This window comes from Tamandua tetradactyla, chromosome 15, assembly GCF_023851605.1.
Source record: "Tamandua tetradactyla isolate mTamTet1 chromosome 15, mTamTet1.pri, whole genome shotgun sequence".
Classification (NCBI taxonomy): Eukaryota; Metazoa; Chordata; class Mammalia; order Pilosa; family Myrmecophagidae; genus Tamandua; species Tamandua tetradactyla.
In genome coordinates, this window is record NC_135341.1 from 70,159,460 (window position 1) to 70,175,847 (window position 16,388).

Here is a 16,388-nt window from a genome sequence, read left to right on the forward strand (position 1 = left end):
TGTGCTGCTGCTATTATGGCACAGTTGGTATACAGAGAGTAAATGCCCAGAGAAGGTCACGTTTTCTGTTTATAGCTGTGGTCTATACTCATTCTCGAAGTTTCCCAAGCAATAGCTATGCAAAGACAATAGCGGACATCATATAAAATATCAGATCTCTAAATCTGAGCAATATCTATGCAGAGTTTGACCATCAGTCCCACTACTTCCCAAGGCAACATGAATGCTTATGGCAGTGGTGAGGACCTACCTTCACCCACAACCCACTTAAAATAATCTGTGCCAGTCATGAAGCTCTGTGCTGCAAGTGTCAGTGCTTACAGCTTTAATTTGTCTCACTCAGAACAGAGTCTGGAAGTAGGGTGGCCAGCGTTAGTGCAGCTAACAAAGGGAGGGATCAGCACTCTGGCCCTTTCCACCTTCTGGCTACACCATTCTTAGGGTGTAGCTTTCTTCCTGCAATGGTGATGTGACTGCTGCACCCCCAAACACGGTGTCTGACCAAGCAGGAAGAAAAGGAACAGGTGAAGCCCAAACACCAAGATGCTTTCTCCTCTCCAGACATGGAGCTCCAGAAGCTCCATGACCACTTCTGTAAGGAAGTCTGGGGAATCAGGTTTTGTTTGGGTTATTTTAGCTGGGCACAATGACACCTGAAAGAAAAGTAGAACAGACGTTCAGTAAGAAACCAGCTTTGTCAGCCCCAAACTTGTTGGTTTTTTTTGAAGCCCCAGAAAGGGATTTAGTCTAATGTCTAAAGATGTGCTATCCAATACAACAACTGCTAAACATGTAGCTATGTAAATTTAATTAAAATGAAATTTAAAATTCAGGTCCTCAGTCAACACTTCTCATATTCAAGTGTTCAGTAGTCACATGTTGGCCAGTGGCTACCAATTGGATAATGCTGAACCAAAACCTTCTTTCCAGAAAATGGATGTCTGTGTCTTGTAATTCTTACATGTTCAGTTCAAGGCCATCTTCTTGACTTTTGTCTTCAATGGAAAAAAAAATAGCAAGTCTCCACCCTTTATGTAACAGTCTAAGATTACTGTATCACTGTATCACTACTAGATTCTTTCTTGTCTTGGTTTAGCTTCTTCCAAAAGTGGAAGCTAAGAAAAGATAGGTACAGGTAGTTAGTTGGTATGGGAGTTGGCTACCCCCTCTCTTGCCAAACAAACAAACCAGGAGTGGGAAAAGTGAGACTGGGAAGAAGAGAAAGTCCATATAGGTGTGTTATTGAGGTCTCCGCTGTAGGTAGTGGGGACTCAACTTCACGGGCACCTCTGCAAAGCAAACAAATGCCTCCCAGAATTGTCTGTTCAAAGAACAGCAGGCTGGGGTATTTGTTCACTAGCTCCCATTCCTTTTTGGCTGACAGTTGCCCCTGAGAGGTTAATTCCCCTGTTCTTCCCCACAGTCTCTATGTACTGGCCAAGTGGGCTCTCACAGCTTTGAAGAAATCCATCAGGCAAAAAAGTGAGCAGAACTGGAACTCCAGGTGAGGCCCTGCTTAGTGCACAGCACTGTTCATTAAAGGGGGAGCTGACATCAGAGAGGGGCCTAAGAGATGAGGCACGGCAACCAAGAGCTTCTGCTATGCTCCTCTTTCCTCTTTGTCAGTGACTAATTTCTTTTTAACTGTTTTTCTTTGTAAAAGTTTTTGGGCATACTCAACTACAGGCAGCTGAGTGGCTTATGAGGTCACATTTGGCGAACTTAGCCATGATAACTCTCTGTGTCATTTTCTTTTTTCACCATAACTGGGAGTAAGAGCTTACATCATTAGATGGTAAAATAAAAAAATGAAATAAAGAAACAAGCAAAAAGAGAAGCCACTGATTTGAAGTCCCTTACAAAATATATTTTTTTCTCAGTATGTTTTGTGAATTGCATGGGATTTTCCTGTAAGAACAGCAAATTCCTCATTCAGATCCAAACCTTTTCCCTGCTGCTGCTTCAGAGCAGACAGCTGACAATGCACTATGATTTGAAGGATTTAAAGCATGGGTCCTCTTCCAAAGCTTATCCCACCCATCCATCTGCTTCAGCCTAGAAGTCCTACCAGCAGAGAGCTATCCTCTGATGTTAGGGCTTTGCAGCCCCAGACCTCTCTGCTAGAACCAACGACTCCTGCAGAAGGAATGCACTGTGCTCATGTCTGCTGTCCTGGACAGGCTTTATAATATGACAGGTGAGAGGGGGCAGTGAAGGGCTAAGTTTGTGGTAGGGGAACTTGATCACGAAACATAGCAGTACTCAGATTTTCTTGACCCACTAGAAGGCAGCATAAGTATGCACCTGCTTAAGAAAGAGGGCTCCCCTCTGCACCCCACCCCACCCCAGAAAGACAGGAGCGCTGATAGGAGTGTAGAGAGCACCAAAGGCAAAATTGCATTATTTTTCTTTGAACCAAGTATGACCTTGGATAAAATGGATTGATCATTCATTAAATATGTATTGAGCATCTATACATGCCAGATACGGTACTAAACGCCAAATACACCAATGATGCCCAAAACAGATATGGTCCAGATCTCAAGGAGCCTAAAGTTCTAATGGAAAAGCTATTCAAACATCAAGTAAACAAACAGACAGATAACAAGACTAAAAAATGCCATGAGGGACAAGAATATATCCTCTATGATTTACTCTCTGAGGAAGAGATACTTAAACAGGAACCTGAGAGATGAAGTAAGAATGAGAAAAAGAACATTCCAGGGCAAAAGAAGAGTTCATCTGAAGGCACATGGACCCAGGAGGAGAGCAGGACATCAGCTCTTTAGTGGGCAGGAAGCGAGGCCTGGGATAAGTTTGTAGAGAAAGATAGTGGCCAGAACACACAGGGCCTTATTTGACATCCATTCCTCTAATTTCCCTGTTCTAGAATGATGTACACATTCACAGGTCTTCATTTATCCATGGGTAATTCATCTTTCTCTGCCTAAAAATAATAACTAATATTGCATGATGCCCATATGGCTCATAAAGGCCTTTCACACTAGCATTTATTCATTTACTAATATTAATATTACTAAGTATCAAAATAATAACATTTAAGGGCAATGCTGGGAACTTTGGGTGGATTCTCTCAATTAATCCTCAACACAGCAAGAATCATTCCATTCCATTTTACAGATGTGGAAACAAAGCTGAAACAGGACAAGCATCTCCCACGGGGTTGCATTGTTAATAACCCAGATGTATCTAAGATCTGTGCTCCAGCCAGAGGTGGGCTAACTATAGCCCACGGACAGGCCCCTTTTCCTGTAAAGTTTTGTTGGAACACCTCCACACCCATTCTTTTCTATATTGTTTGTGACTTCTTTCCCACGACAAGGGGGAGCTTGTGACAGACACTGCAGAGCCCACAGAGCCTAAAATGATTACTGTCCTGCCCTTTATAGAAAAAGTTTGCTGACCCCAACTGTAAGACCAGGGTTTTTTTTAACATAGAAATCCATGGAATCCCCTAAGGGCAAATTGTTTGACATTGTAAGTGTCTTTGTTAATCTGCGTATTTTTCCTGAGAAAAGGTTCTATGGCTTTCATTGGATTCTCAAAAGAATTTATGACTTAAAAAAAATTAAGAGCTCAATTGAACCAGAAGATATTTAGAACATTGATCCTCAAGGTAGTGTGAATCCCAAACTGGCAACATCAACCTCACCAGAGAACTTGTTAGAAATTCAGATTTCTACTGTATTAGAAATTGTGGGGGTGGGTTCTGGCAACCCACCCCCACAATATGGGTTGTTTAACAAGCCCTCCAGGTGATTCTGATGGGCTGAAGTTTGAGCATCACTAAGCTAGATCTAACTTTATGAATTTAAAACTCACAAAACCAAAGTGAAAATGTGGAATGCCTACACCCCAGAACTTTTTGGTTTGACCATAATTTATTTCATTTTGTGGAGAGCAAAAGAAAAAACTGGCTAATTTAAACAGATACTTGAAGTTGTCATCTTATGCATTGGCTGTGATTGTCAACTACGGCTTTTAAACTAAACGTCTAAGTTCATCTGAGATTTGAAATTAAAGGGCATTGCAGCATTTGGCTTTCTTGCCTTTCAACATTGGCCTCTCATTTAAGCTGTTCAGACTGATTGTTAATGGCCACCCAGGGTAAACCCCTCTGCAGACGCCACACTGTGAAAAACATACTGGAGACCACCATCTGGCTCATTCTTTTTTAGTGACACAAGTGACAAAATGGCCAAGCATAAAAATTCACTGCGTCTGAACTAGAATTTTCCTCCAACAAACTAGCTATCACGCGTCTGCTTATCGCAGCCACCATCTACAAACACATTTCTGGTCCAGTCCTGGGCTGCCTCTCCCTTCATAGCCCTTCAAACCACTCCTTGCGCTCTTCTCTCAACCATTTGTTCGTTTGCTTTCTGGCTCTAAAATCATTATTGTTACATTAGTTACACTAGGGTTGAAAGTGAGTTTTTGGTTTTTTTTTTTTTTGGATTATAGTGTTAAATGAAAACATAATTATTTGGCAGATTCCCCACATTTTCCATTTCTAGTCTTTTGTTTTAACTCTTAGGACAGTCAGGTAAGAGTGGCCATTTGGGGGAAGTCTTACCCCTGGTTTGGATCAGCTCGTCCAGAGAGCTATGTACCTACAGATGAACACAAAGTTAACCAGCTGCCCAGTTCAACCATAACATCACAGCATTGTCTTCCAGCTCGAGCCCCATGCAGGGTTTTTCAATTGTCTATACCACTCCTGCAGCGTTTCCAGAAGTTTCACATAAACCTACCCTACACCTGCATAATTTAATAATTATTATATCAATATTTAATTACCCTCCACCTGCATAATTTAAATTAATTTTTTGATTGTTTTCTCCATTTGGAGCCCAGGGTGTATGAAGCAGGTGTGCCGATGTTGAATGTGGCATTTTCTGGAAGATTCCCTTTATGTAGCATTAACAGGACCTTATTGCCTGGAAGCAGAAGGGAAGCCTTGTGTTGGGCAATTAGTGCAGGTAACCCTGGCCAGGGAAGGACCCTTTCAGTGGATAAGTGGGATTTAGTCTGTACTTGCCCACAACCAGCTGAAGAAAGTGCACTGCTCTGCTAATTACTGTTCCTTCCTCAAACACTTTCTACCTTTTATGTTTCCTCACTTCTTTAGCCGTTTGCTTCAGAATTCCAACAAAATCAATATTCTTGAAGAAACTCCACTGCTACCCCTGTGATGGAATAAAAATAATTATAACAACAAATAATTAGAGCAAACAGTGCCTGACATTGTTCTAAGTACTTTGTATTTCTTAACTCATGATTCTCAGAACAACCCTGTGAGAATTCTAGTATCATCCCCATTTTACAGATGAGAAAACCAAGTTGAGAGAGGTTAGCTAGCTTGCTCAAGGTCACACAACTAGTAAATAGTGGAGCTTGGATTTGAACCCAGGCAGCCCAGGTCCTAATTTCAGGTTCTTAATTAGCAGGCTATGCTGCCTCCAAAAATGCCTCCTGTCCTCTTTATAAATTTTGTTCTTTGGCTGTAAGCAATATCTTTCCACTGAACATGAAAATGAACCACCTGCAATGGGAACTCAGGAGACTGTTAAATATGTTGATACTTGGTCCCCTCTCCATACTGAATCAAATCTCCAAGATGGCACCCAGGGAATCTGCATGCTTAACAAGATTCAAGGCAATCTGATACCCACAACAACTTTAGAAACACTCATCAATCTCAGGATCTTTCTGAGTTTTGCCAGTTACCATTTGGCCAGGTTTTACCTCTAATATGTCTTCCATGTTTACAAATTCTTCTTCTGTTTGAAATTCTTTCCTTTGGACAATTCTAAACCCTCAGGTTGGAAGCTCCAATTATGATATGCTTCGATACCCCAAATGCCTCGGCTCCCACCTTACCCCACAGAACCCAGGAGATGGTGACTCAAGGTCTCAGAGGCTTCACCCATTCTGAGGAGTATTCCTAAGAGGAGTGGTGGTTAGCTGATATCAGCAATGTAGCTCGAGCCATGGGCTTTGGAAACAGGAGAGAAAAAGAAAGCACCAGGAGAAGGGAGGGAGGAGCCAAAGAGAAAAAGGGTTGGAGAGGACAAAAATACACGTGGACTTCTTTAGCAACAGATGGCCACACAGGCCATGATCCCTGTGCATCTTATCTCCAGCAGGAGCAGCTCTACAATTCCAGAAAAGAATTTCTGTTTATAAGGTAGAAAGCAGAAAAGAATGTCACTATTTTCTTTTATAGGTTATAATGAAATAAAGCGTCTTCTTATCTGCAGGCCCATCTCTAACTTTCATAGAGCCTGACACAAGAGCATACCAAATGCCCAAATATTTAAAAGTTATGTCAAGGGAATAAATAGTAAATAAAATAGGTTCTATTTCTTGCCTTGACAATTATATCTTCATAATGACCTGGAAGGCTAAATTCCAATTGAGAATTCTCCAATTCCTTAAAGTTCTAAGTTGGATCATGGAGGTGGTGGAAACTTGGCCTCTGGATTCTGACCCATGGCTTGTCCTCTTTTCTTCTTACCCCTATCTCAATCATGAGTGCCAGCAGGCACAGGTAGGGACATACAAGTCCTCAAGCAAATAGCTATACCATGGCCAGGCCTCAGGACAAAGGGTGCACACATCTCTAAGATAATCCATTATGAAAGGGGGTGGGGGGAGGAAAGAGGCCCACTAAGTCCTAGAAATGGACTCAGGAGTGTTTGGGTTTATAGATAGCCAAAATCTCAAATATCCAGAGAGTAGTCTAGTAGGTGGGGCATGGGTTCTAGGTGGATCACCGTCCCCTTGGCCCTGTGAGAAGGCACAGTCCAAAGCGGCCAAAAGTGGGGCCCTCTAAAACAGAGCTACTCGAAGTGTGGTCCATGGACAGCAGCTCCAGGATCAACTGGGAAATTGTTATAAATGTGCCTACCCCCTACCTATTGAATCAGAAACCCAGGAGGTAGAGCTCAGGAATCTGTGATTAAACAATCCCTCCTTAATTCTGATGCATGCCAAAGCTGGAGACCCACTGGTCTAATAAAGTACATGGCCAGCACAGGGAGCCTCCTTGCCCAGGTCATAGAACAATATTATTTATATATGTTATTTCTGTCTTTCCTTGGAGCTATTGCCCCAGGTTCCATGTGCATCTTTCTCAATTACCTTCCTCCCGTTAAAATCTATTTATTATCTGAGGTTTATATGACATGTCACTTTTTCCTCTGACCTCCAGCTCTGCCCTCCAAAAGCACCATGTCTCTTTATTGTCTGGCATTCTAGTGATTTGTGCAGCTATCTTGATCCCTCTTTTAAATTACAAGGAACTGTCTTCTTCATCTTTGTGTGCCCTATCCCAAAGCTTTTCACACACCACAGACTATGTAAGTACACATTGATTGGAATCACAGAAAGAAGGGAGAATGGGATCTAGAAAGGAAAAATGGCCAGCTCTCATCCTTAAAGCCATGATTGCAATTCCGTGAGACACAGAGCAGGCACAATCAGAGTCTGGCAATTCAAGGAAGCACAATTCATTTAGGAAGAGGTATGGTTTCTTGGAGTACAAGAGGCATAGACATTGTGTGTCAGTGAGAGTCAGGTCCAAGAGTAGGTCCAGTTTTTGAAGTGCCTAAAGCATATATGATTTGAAGACCTCATCAAGAAAAAGAATATCTTGCTTTTACAGTTTTTACAATTTTTATAAAAAGATCTAGCCACATGAACCCATTGCTAGGCCTCTCTCAGGGTCTTGGATGTGGCCCATGCAAGTGACTGGACCTGACACAAAACTTCATTAGCTTTGTGATAAATACACCTCTGTTAGGACTGGACAGCAATAATTAGAGTTTAAGAAAGCTCAGATGCTTTCTCTGTCTGTCTTTCAGTCTTACCTAAATGGAGCTTTCCCTTTGCTTTGTTCCAGGAAGGTCTCCAAGTGGATGAAATCCTTTTCCTTCACACATCTCAAGTCAGATCACATCACTCACTCATCATCTCCCTAAAACCTCAGGGGCAGCTCCTTACCTTGGCTGTATCGTGATTGGATTTGCCTCCTTAAGATTCTGCTCAAACTTGTCCCCATACCCGTGGTTAAAGAAGTGATCAGAAATCAAGAACCCCATATTCTTCTCCCCTCCTGGCCAAGAACTCATTGAACTCTAAGAATCAGTTTCTGGGGACTCTGGGTCTTGATCTCTCACTCGGCAAAATGGACTTAGTGGGCATTTCCTTTATACCTCCACCCTTAGATGTGCCCTATGAGCTGGTAGGAGATGAGAGATGAGTGAGCTCATGCTTTTGAAAGACTTGGCACTCTTGAATGGAAGTGCACAGTTTAATTACAGTAATAAGAGTTCACTATTTAAAATAAAAAGAATTCTGGGAGCAAACTAAGCTGGTGCATGTGTGTGCAGCACTCAGCACTCATGGCATGAGAAATGTTTATCTAAGGAGAACAAACCAAGTTGTGGTTTGAACAAGGGAAGGAAGAAAAGGAAAGCAAGATCATTATCTAGTTTATTGACACTTAAAAAGTGAAAAAAAAAAAATAGTGAGAGAGAGAAACCATCTTAATGAGAGAAAGCAAATAGAGGAAATGGCAAAAGTTTAAACTTGGACATTTTCAGAAACATGCCACCCTAGTTCCTGTCCTTCTCCTTGCTTTCATTAATTCAGGCTGGGACTGTGATACCCTCCTAAATTTACAGCTAAAGAAACTGAGACCCAGGGAAGCAGTTTCACTGATAAGAGATGCCGTAGCTAGTTTCCAGCAGAGATGAGGTTAGAGCACGGACTCTTGACTCCATCTGGAGAAGTCTTCCCAATGCACTATTCTGACTGTATCAAACAAACGAGCCATTGAGAAAATGCTACTGTTATGCGTTTTATTAATTTCAAATATTTTTATACTAATATTATTAGAACTTTCAAATGAGAGCCCTTTAAGGTCTGCTTTCAAAACATTTATTTGTAATTAACAGCATTCCTTGTACAATTTTCTGGAATTCATTAACCCACAGATTTTTGTGCTAGAGGTGAAACAGAAGCCATGGAGCCTACTTTCTGGCAATTTATAGTCTTAGTTGAGGAAACAGAACATAGACACATCAATAGTTGACAAACAATACCAGGCAAAATTAAGACTGTGATGAAGGAGACCCAACAGATGTGGGCAGAGCTTGGGAGGGGAGCCATCCTGGAGGCTAGATGAGGAAGGACTTAAGTAGACTTGAAGAATAATGGGTTTCAAGGGGAAAAATCATTGTGCATGGCCAACATTATGAACTGTATGTTCAAAGACTTGGAGACAGGAAATTTAAGCCAGAGAGACAGTAATTTCACCAGTTTGGCTATAGTAAGAGACTTGGAAAGAGCTGGGAATCAGACTGGGAAAGACAAAATTAAATTTGAGCAAAGGGAGAGAGACTTTATCCTGGAGGCAAAAGGGAGTGATTTGTGATTTTGGACAAGGTAATGGCATGATGAAAATGTTGGAATTAATATGGCTATGGTGAGCAATAAGGATTTTAGGTAAAGTACCAGAGGGAGGAACATTAGTTAGAAAGGTTTTCAAATGTGGAGTGAGCGCTCCTTGATAAGGAAGAAGGAAACTTCAATCAAATCCCAAATACCAAAATAGTAGCTTTTCCATCAAACAGAAGTCACATTCAATGAAAAGTGACACCCAATTTGGAAAGGTTGTCCCCTTCAAAATGTTCGTTGGGCAGCATGTTTTGCTCAAGGGAGAAGCTAAAATTGTCACAACAGTAATGACAATGGAGGACTGGAGTCAGAATTAGCACCACTCAGAATTAGCCCCCAGCCTCAAGCCTCCAGCCTTCCCCCAACATTAACTGCTAACTTCAGGCAGAGCCAAGAGGAAATCCACAGCCACAAGTGGCTGTTTGTGCCGGGCTGGCAGTTCACCAGGGCCAGCCGTAGTCCTTGCACAACCACAAGTGTCAGTTGAAAAGAGGAGGAAGGACACCTGGGGGGCTTCAACCTTAAAATAAGATCTGTGAACCTTTGCAAAAAAAAAAAAAAAGCTACCCCCGTGCAAGCTGCCTGTTAATGTGTTTTTATTACTCTTGGCTTTGAATGTCTGGACCTCTGCAGCTAGAGAAGCTAGCTGGAGTGTTTTGTGTGTATATACACTTGTGTGTGCACAAGTGTAAGATATCCAGGTCTTATCTCGAATAACTAAAGAAAATGCCAGTTATTACCTGTAGAAGGTAAAACAGTGTTTTAAAACAGTGTTCAAATTTAGTTTACTCTTCGAACAAGGAGAATCCCTAAAAAGCTGGTCTTTTCACCCACCAAACTTGTGCTTATGTGAGAACACCTGGCTATAAGGCTTTCTCCTTCTCCACTGAAATCCTCCTTGCCTTTCAAATTTCTCGTCTGTCAGCCTCCAATCCTTGTTCCAAATTGTGGCAGGTCACGCATGCCCAGTCCTTTGCCAGGCACTAGGAAAAATAAGCTCCTGCTCACAATCCATTAGAAGAAATGAAAGCTGAGGCACCTATCCTACCAAGACAGGAACAGTGACCTCACGGGTACACACGTTAAACATTAGCTTTAGTTCCTGCCTAGAGCCATTGCTCAGACAGCAACGAGCCACAAAGTCAAGATGACCAATTGGCGGGCTGGTCAGCAGCCTATGAAGTCTCTGGGCCTAAAACAGTCTGCTGCACAGGGATAAAGTGAGCCAATCAGATTCTTATTCTTGGGAATTTAAATGGGAAAATATGATGAGAACATGGCAGTAACCAGGAGTAAAAGATATAAGATTGTAAGGGAGGATGAGAGAAGAATGGCTACGATGGGCCTGGTGAGCCAGCAGCAACCACGATAATAATTAACATTTACTGAGTGTCTACTATGTGCCAGACATTGTTATTGTTCCCATTTTATGGTTAAGGAAACCAAGACTTAGATCAAGTAATTTCACGTCCTTTGGGTCGCAATTCAAATATTCCCTCTTCACATAGATCTTCCCTGACTGTTCTATCTAAAGCAGATTCCCTCTCCACCACACGCCCCACCTGGCTCATATCACCCTAGTTACATGCTTTACACCCTTTCTCCAAGGTGAGGTCCAGGGACCAGCAGCATCAGGACCACCTGGGAACTTGTTAGGAAGGCAGAATCTTGGTCCACCCCAGGCCCAACAATCATAATCTGCATTTTAACAAAACTACCAGGTGATGGTTTGCATATAAGGGTTTAAGAAGTACTTTATATTATGCATATTACCTTATTTATGACAGTCTGTAATTTTAAAACTATTTTTATTATTTGCTTATTGTCTATCTTCCCAAGGAAGATTGTAGGTCCTGTAAGGACAGGGGTATTGTCTGAACAACTTCACCTCTTTATCCCAGAACCTAAAACACATGGTAGGCATTCTAAAAATATTGGTTGAGTGAATAAATTAATACATGAATGAGTGATTTTGCCCCAGTGTTCACAGATAATAAACAGTGGGGTCAAGGTAGCTCCATGTCTGAGGCATTCATTTCCCCAGGTGCAGGGAGTACTGGCGGCTCATGACTCTCAGCTGAGCCCCTCCCTGGGACCTGCCCTCAGCAGCCTCACGTGGGTCACATTCTCTTCTCAGGGACAATCTATAATTAACAACAGGTGAATGTGGGCATCCAAAGACTCAACCCCTCTCCCCCCAGTTTGGGAGAACTCCCCACGGTTATCCAGTTCTAGAGCTCCTCTTGGGATCAGCTGGAACCCTGGTATGACTGCCTTTCTTCTCCCTCTGCCCAGTCCTGCTCCTTTCCCTCCCCCACAGGAATTGATCCGAAGGACATTATCCTCCCACCCCTAAACTTTTTGTATCAAAATCTTCATCTCAGAGTGTGTTTCCTGGGGAACCTGAATTGAGACCAAAAGACACAAAGGGGACAGAGGTGGAGTCACATTGCTGGCAACAACGATCTCAGAAGAGACCTGAGAAATCCATTAAGAAGCTGCCTTAGATTCTTTCCAGATTCTGTGAGGACCAGCTGTTCATCTTCTGGAGTTCTCATGATACCCTGTTCCCCTGTGAGTGAACCTCTCTTCCTTGCAACAAAAGGAACTAAGTTAAGGGTGCCCAAGTGGTTCAGTGGTAGAACGCATGCCTTTTCACCTGGGAGACCCGGGTTCGATTCCCCAAAAATCCCCATGGGTCCCCATGCACCCAAAAAAAAAAGTAAGAAAGTTAGAGTGGTATGAAGAGGGATCTATGGGAGTTTAGAGGAAATATAGCTGATTTTAATGAAAAGGATAATAGAGATTTACAATTGTGTAAGTATTACCTCCAATACAAGGTTTTAAAATCAGGGGCAGTATAACTTAAAAAGTACTAGGCACATAGTATACATTTAATAAATATTTAACAGGGCAGAAAGTATCAGAAACAAACATCTAAATATCAAATTTGAAGTACAAATAAAAGAAAAATGAGTGTTTGTCTTTTAATGAAGGCATGAAACAATATTTGCATTTTATCCATAAGATAGACTATGCACTCAGACAGTAATCTCAGATTTGTAAAATAAATGAATTGACACTGAATTATATCCAAAAGAGTTTTGGTTACTGAAGTCTTAAAGGACCTACCAATTGGTCCCATACAACAGACCTGAAGGTAGAGTTCCATAAAGAAAAGAAATAGTTGAGAACAAGACCCGTCTATAAATAATGGACCAATTTCAACCATCGAACATGTTTGTTACATTGGCCTTCTTCAGCAAAGAAGACCCTTCAAGCTCCCTACAGAGGTTGGAACTTGATAGTATGAGGCTAGATGAACTGCCACAAAGGGACAGCAGTTCTCTGCTTGTAATGCAACTGGTGCCAGGCAGAGCAAGAGGTAGGAGGTAATAGGACACGAGTTCTATCCATCCTCCACTCCCTAGCCACTGTGCGACTTTGGGCAATCTAGTTAACCTCTCTGATTCCTAGCTTCTTGATCTGTAAAATGAGGATGGTAATGATAATAATAATGCTCACTTTGTAAGATTATTGAGACAACTCAATTGCATTGAAGAAATGCAACTGAAAGTTCCTTGTATAGTCCAAATACTTGTAGCTATTTTTATGTACCACAAAAGCCAGGGTATAGGTACCAACATCTCTGGGTGTAGCATATGTTCTTTTCCTCAGCCCTCTGCTCCCACCCCAGGAATCTCTTAATCATCTTTATCTTTTTATTGGCAAGCCTCAGACATTCCTCAGAACTTCTTAGTTAATAGTAAATAAGATAAGAGCAAGTAAGACATTAGAGAAACTGAGAAAGGGAGAAAAATTTTAAAAGCTGTTCTACTTTTCTTTTGTATAACAAATCACCCAAAACTTAATGATGTAAAACAACAGCCATTTAATTATGCTCATAATTCTGTGGGTAGGGGGTTGGTCAGTACCTCGTGGAGATGGCTTGTTGCTGCTCTCATGTCTGGGACCCCAGCTGGGAAAAGCTGAACTGCTGCAGGCTGGAACTATCTGAAGGCTTCTTCACTCATAGTCTGGCATCTGAGCAGGAATGACTTGAAAGCTGGACTTGGCTGGGGCCAACGCGCCTACACAAGGCCTCTCCACGGGGCTTGGGCTTCTCACAACATGAAAGCTGGGTTCCAAGAAGGATCATCCATAGACACTGCTCAGAGTGAGTGTTATAAAAGAACCAGATGAGAAGCATGGCCGTTATTCCCTTGCCAACAGTATGCCATGGGTTGAAGCAGTCACCAACCCACCCAGGCTCAAAGGAAGGGAAAAGAGATCCCTCTCTTAATGGGAGAAGTGTGAAAGTATCTGGGACTATGTTTTAAAAGTGCCATTCTTGTTATCTAAATTCACAGAAACAGTAACATTAAGGCTCATTCAAGTTTCCAAAATAAACTATGGTCAATAGCGCCATCTTTCCCTAGATGAGTCTAGTCCAAGAAAATCTATCTTCAATAGTGCATCTCTCTTAACTATTTGGATCATCATGAACATCAACCACTTTTCATTGTCATTAAGGATCGCAAATGCTACAATCTGCAGTGTAGCTGCAACCATGGAAATTAGGCTTGGCTTGTCAGAAGCATAACATTTAAGTCACCCTACAAAATTATTAACAGGATGCCCTCTGAGCTTAATACATATGACCCTAGGAGATGAAAAACCTGTTTCCCTGAAGCAAAATGAAATCTCAGAAACATGTAACTGACATGTGTTTATATTAGAATCCTTAGTCTTCAGGGGTTACTCCAAAGAAAGTCAAGGTTAATAAAAGTGTGTTTGTAACAAGTGCATAAGTAGAAACAGACTTGCTTCTGCAGGTATTAGGTTTGATACTTTTCAGGTTTCAAGTAAAGAATGACAAGTCTGGTCTGAATTAGAAGGGCTCTGGCTCAATCATTATTGTGGGATAGGATGGGATGTGTTAGGATGCAAAGAAAAAAAAATGCCAGCACAGAGCTTGGGAAAAACTTTTCCTTCAGGAACAACACAAAGTTGCCCCTAGAAGTTGAGATAAAGCAAACTGACAGCTGTCATAAGGTGGAGGCAACAATGTCAGGAAACCCTGATCATTTGGTTTGGTTTGAACAAAAATGTAGTCCTTGACTTAGGCAGAAAAACAGAATCACCAAAAGTGACAGCTCTTGTGAAAAAAAAAAAAAAAGAGATGGTATCAGGGTCTAACCTGATAGAAGATCTGGCTACAGAGCTGCCTCTTTGGCAGCCCCTTAACAATGAAGAAAATTAGTGCCACTTTTCCCATTTTCAAGTTTTTACATAAAGTATACATGAACACCAGTAATTCAGAGAGGTAAAACAATGTAGAGGTTAAAAGCTTTGGGCACTGGAACAAATTCCAAATGGGTTTTAATGCTAACTCTGCTACTTATTAACTGTGTGAACTTGGGCAATTACTTCATCTCTCCCTAAGATTTAGTTTCTTCATCTATAAAATGAAAAAAAATAATATTTACCTCTCTCATAGAGTTATTGATAAAGAATGTAAAAACTTTACATGGTATAATTAATTAAAAATGTACCCTAAAGTCTGATTTGTATCATTTTATTTCTTGTAGTTTATATTAATTTTATTTTGTAAGAGTAATCTATGCATATAATAAAAATTTGGAAATTAGAGAAATATACACAGAAAAACAAAAGCCACCATTAATCCATGACACTCAGAAGCAATTCTTGTTAACATTTTAGTAGATTTAGTATATTTTATTTAGTCTTTCTTAAGTGAATTTTCTGTACCTGGAGGTATAATTTTTCATACGGTACTTTTTCCTTCCCATCATAGCATCAGTTTCCATGTAACTAAAAATCCCCCTTGTATAAGTCTCTTAACTCTAAAACAAAGACTTACATTCTAGAAAAAAAAAAAGAAAAAATTTCATTCTTTTCTTTCAGAGAGGAGGGGCTGGGAGTCACCTGCATTGCAGGGTCTACTTGTATTAACTACATGTGTAAGACAATGACAGTAGCACAGGGTTTGAGTCATGAAAACATTATTAAGGTATAGTCCTAGATCTGCTCACATAAGGAACATGGTCTTAGCCATCAATCCATAGGATACAGTTTTCCAAGCATGAATTCACGCATAATTTCTACAGCAATATCCAAAATCTGTGATTTTCACAAAGGAATGATTTAGATTTTCTGATATTCATTTAAGTATCTCCTATTCATATAAGTATTTCCTAACTCTTCTTCTTTTTCTAGAAAGCACAAGAAAGCCTGGTTGTAGTTGTTAAAAATTGCCTTCCTGCTCCTCACAAATAAAGCTATTTTCTTCTATTTAAGTACTCTGAGAAATCAGCAGGTAAAAAAGGGAAGATATTTAATAGTAAATATATGTATACTTTGTAATTACCGGACATTCAGGAATGAAGCTGGAAAGCAACGCAGATGTTATTTCTGCTCAACAATATAGCCTTTGGTTAAGCTGGCTTCTGTTTAGCAATCTTGAGATTTTAGTTGTTCATGTTTGTTTTCATCATGACTTATGTCAACATGTAATTCTCCATTGCAGTGTTTCATAGAAATCTTTAATAAAATATGTTATTAAAGCTTCTTATGCTCTGGTTTGGGGCATGTCTCCTTCTGCAGGCCACAAAGACCAAACAAAAAATGCCTTGAAATGCAAACAGTCCCTGAATTATTATACCTATTACTTTTTATTAGTAGTAAAAACAAAAAGAAGCAAGGAACAGTTATATTTATGTAGAGCAGCGAGAACATAAATAATAATAAAATGCAAAAACTGTAAAAATACTTACATGATATTAATTTAATTCTAATAAAAAGCGGGTTTAGATATTGCCTCCATGATATCGTATGTGATACAGTTTTGCTTTCATCTGATATTTATATCCAAAAAACAT

General features: G+C 40.7%; 1 long non-coding RNA gene across 1 annotated transcript in view; it reads right to left on the reverse strand.

Annotated features, from left to right (window-relative positions):
- Positions 1-16,388, reverse strand: part of LOC143658046 (uncharacterized) — a 24,687-nt gene continuing 8,299 nt past the window's right edge. Inside the window, exons 2-4 of the long non-coding RNA XR_013163097.1 lie at positions 13,422-13,654; positions 5,128-5,210; positions 1-653 (exon numbers count right to left, since the gene is read on the reverse strand). This is a non-coding gene — a long non-coding RNA (uncharacterized LOC143658046). The remainder of the gene's footprint in view (positions 654-5,127; positions 5,211-13,421; positions 13,655-16,388) is intronic.